Here is a 4,370-nt window from a genome sequence, read left to right as displayed (position 1 = left end):
CTTTATTGACTTTCTGACATTCTGTACTTTTCTGTACCTATATTGTTTTAAACAAAATCATGTTTGATTGAATGAGAATGTGTTGGTGTTGCTGAATAGATGTAGAATGTGTGAGTGTAAAAACAGCAAATATAATAATAGTAGTAATAATAATAATAATAATAATAATAATAATAATAATGTTGGGGGTTGGAACCTTTGTCACTGATTTTGTTAATAATCTTTATGAGCAGAATTTCTCGGCATAGCCAAGTGGTGGAGGGAGTCTGGTTTGGTGAGCTCAGGATTTCACGTTTGCTTTTTGCAGATGATTTGGTCCTGTTGGCTTCAGCAAAGACCTTTAGCTCTCGTAGGACCAGTTTACAAACAAGTGTGAGACGGCCAAGATGAAAATCAGCACCTCTAAATCTGAGATCCATGTTTCTCAGCCAGAAAAGGGTGGAGTGCTCTCTGTGGGTTGGAAATGAGTTGTTGCCCCAGGTGGAGGAGTGGAAGTATCTCGTGACCTTTTTCACGAGTAAAGGAAGGATGATGCGTGTGGTCAGCAGGCGGATCTGCGGAGCATCTGCCAGGTTTTGGCCGGTGTGTTTTAGGGAAGAGAGCTGAGCTGGGAGTCAAAGCTCTCTGTTTACTGGTCGATCTATGTTCCAAACTTCACCTATGACCAAGAGCTTTGGTTTGTGTCTGAAAGAATGAGATCATAATTACAAGCAGCGGAAATGAGTTTCCTCTGCTGAATGTCTGGACTCTTTCTTAGGGATAGGGTGGGGAGTTTTGGGCATGTCCAACTGGGAGGAGACCCCGGTGAAGAAGACCCAGGACACGCTGGGGAGATTATATCTCTCAGCTGGCCTGGAAACGCCTTGGTATTCCCCAAAAGAGCTGGAAAACGTAGCTGGGGAGAGAGCGGTCTGGGCCTCTTTGCTTAGGCTGCTGCCCCATGACCTGGACCCCTGGATAAGCAGTAGAAGATGGATGGATGGATAATGTTCACATTTTATTGCTCAATACACTGCAGGCTGTAAAACTACAAAACAGCAAATCACTAATCACACATTCAAGAGGCGCAAATAAACCCAAACATGTGAAGAACTGTGTCTTACTTGCCTCAGTAAAAGGTAATGTACAAAACTCTACACAAAAATGAAGAAAAAATGGCATCCATGGGAGATAAAAACAACACAAAGCTAGTCTCCCAAGACTTTCCTAAAGAATTAAAGTGCGACTTTTTTGAAAGAAATGGGTTCAGTTACATCTGGCTTAAAGATGACCCCTCACACCATCAGTGAACCTGAAGGAGAGGGGTCAGTTATGCAGCAGGACGGTGATCTTCTTACGACTTCTGCAGGGAAAAGGCCTTCTCTAACAAAGTCCTGCAAATCCAACCTTCTTGAAATGAAAATAAAGTGGGTGGATGCTGGTGTTTCAGGGTGTCTCCATGTATGTGTTACCTAGGGTGACCAGATTCCAATTCAACAGATGTGGGACAAAGACTATTTTTGTGTGGGACAATGTGGGACACCAATGCATCGAGGCAGTCGAAACAAATAAAAAATGTGTGTAGCCTATATGTATGTATGTATGTGTGTATATATATATATATATATATATATATATATATATATATATATATATATATATATATATATATATATATATATATATGAAGAGTTTGGTTCCAAAACGCTATAAATCCATTTTTATCAATTTGAGTAAAAAAGGGTTTTCTTTAGCAAGAAAGTGGTAGGCTGAAAACCACCGTTTTCTGTTTCAAACTATCAAATACCATACTAAGGTTAAAATAACACAAAAAAATCAAATCAAGATTTTAATATTTAAAGATTTATTTTGAAAAATAATTCGTTTTTTCGCAAAACGCAATAAATCCATGCCAAGTTTTTTTTTTCAAAATGTCTTATATATCCTTTGGCATCAATATATATATATTTTACTAATTATGTGCAAAATACAATACTAAATAACAGTAAATTGTACATCTGAATATAATAGTTTAACCATTGGGCCTAAAAACACAAATTTTAAAACATTTCTTTTCAAAAAAGTGCAAAATTTCATTAATGAACAAGACATTAACACTATAAAATCCCCAAAATCACGTTACATTAATGTGCTGTAGTGTAGTGTAGTGTAGTGTAGTGTGGTGTAGTATAGTGTGTGTGTGTGTGTGTGTGTTTGTGTGAACTGCAGATGACAGCGGGCATTTCCCCCCTCCTGAATGCCTCATTTTCTTTACCTTTTCTCGTACAGGAGACTCTTTTGATGGCTTTCTCTTTTTTTTCAATAACTGCTTCACGAACAGGCTCCTCTATACCATCAAAACCGCTCATTTTCGCGGACTTTGAGAGTGAAAAACGAAACTGAAAGTAGGCTACACGAAATACCGGCACGCTCAACAGCGCCCGTGTTTACATAAGATAGCTCGTGGAATGCTGCCCTGTGATTGGATGAGTGGAGATGTGGCGTTCTGCGGGAAAACAAGACTGGCGTTTATCGCGTTTTGGAAAAAAAGAGAGAAAACAGGGCAGCACGCCCCCTGCTGACAGCCTTCACTGCTTTCCCCACACAGCCGTTTAATAAATGCCAGATTACAAAACACGCATTTTAAAACTGGAGTCTGATTGCCACTAATGCGGGACAGCGTCTCAATTTGCGGGACGCATGAAAAGTAATGAAATTGCGTGACTGTCCCGCACAAAGCGGGACATCTGGTCACCCTAGTGTTACCTCCTGACTCTCTCCCTTTAGTTAGGCTGTCATATTTAGATCGTCTAATTCTGCATATTGTCTGTTCTCTATAAATCCAGTGAAAACTAATTCCTTGCCTTATTTTGAGTTACTGACTGCCCTCCTGTCCGGTCTGTCCAGCTTCTCCATCACCCACCACAGAGCAGCTGCCACCATCCAGTTCATTCCAACAGCCCTGGACTAGTGTTTAACTCTCTACTGCTCACTATACTGAACTCTAACTAGGATTCCTCTAATAGCTTCCACTGCTGTGGATGTGTAATAACTCACTGGGGGTTCTGTGTTGTATGTTCAATGTTTTGTCAGATTCTCTGTCCTTTGAAAACATGAAAAGCACCATATGGAAGGTAACGAAATTAAATGCACACAAAAGTCTACCTTTGAAAGGCTCGAATATGACCAGGTTCTGACCAAAGGTAATCCATTTGATAAGGTGGTGCAAGACCTAAAAAGCATCAACAAAATATTAAAGAAATGAACCATTTCAGACCCTGCATCCATTACATTGGACATCTTTTATTTTCTGTATTTTTTAATGTTTTGTTGCACATTACACTATTTGTTACTGTTGTCTATCGAAATAGAACATGAACCAGCCAATGAACAAGTTTATAAAGCAATGAAACAGTAGCTTGGCCCCATCCACTGCAAAAACATGGGAACACCCGAAGTGCTAAAGCAACTGAGAGAAAGTAACAGCCTGGGTTGGGCAATATGGTCCTAAAATAATATCACGATATTTCATGGTATTTTTGTGATAACGATACTCTTGATGATATGACAAAACATTTTTTTTTTTATCTTTTCTCAAAATACACTACTGCACAATACTAATAATGCACTCCATTTATCTCCATATATCCAGTGCTGCAGTCAAATTTATGATACTGGACACATATAATCTGTCTCTAGTAGATATTTAATGGGAAATGAGAACAGTGTGAATTTTTCCTTTTGCTAAAAACAGCAAAAAAAAGTCGTACCCTGATGTCATTATTAGGGGTGGGTAATATGGAACGATATTTCAGAGTTTAATATCGTTCACGATATTCAAAAATGTTGGCGATATTATCGCGTACAATATGACATGGCACACCTCTAGTAACAGCTACTTTTTACTAATTTAATGTGATTTAGAACACATTTTAATCATGGTTTTATTTATTGTTTAGGGATGGTTTAGGAAATAAAAAGGTTAATATGAAGTATAAAATATTACACACAGGCTGCAATGCAATGGAAATAAAAAAACATTAAATATTTTAGTTAATTGGATTTATTTGCTATATAGATTTAATAGTAGAATATTATAGTCTTCTTTTCTGTGCATTACAGACAGAAAACAGCATTCTTAAATTTTTTTTTCCATAACTTGAGATAATTCAGGTCTGAAAGGGTTGATGCTTATGTGTCATTTATATCATTTTTTTTTCTGTTGAACTGCTGAGCTCTCAGCAGTCCTGTACACACTGCTTCAGTTTAGGTAGAGCATGTTTGCAGAGCTGCAGTCAGGCCTATCTGTGACATTCTGCACGCTTCTATCAGCTGCTTCCTCTCAGAGGATCCACTGTCCTCAGCAAGGCCTCAGACGCTCAGTCTGGACA

Source organism: Astyanax mexicanus, chromosome 7 (assembly GCF_023375975.1).
Source record: "Astyanax mexicanus isolate ESR-SI-001 chromosome 7, AstMex3_surface, whole genome shotgun sequence".
NCBI classification, from domain to species: Eukaryota; Metazoa; Chordata; class Actinopteri; order Characiformes; family Acestrorhamphidae; genus Astyanax; species Astyanax mexicanus.
Note: the sequence above shows the minus strand (reverse complement) of the source record.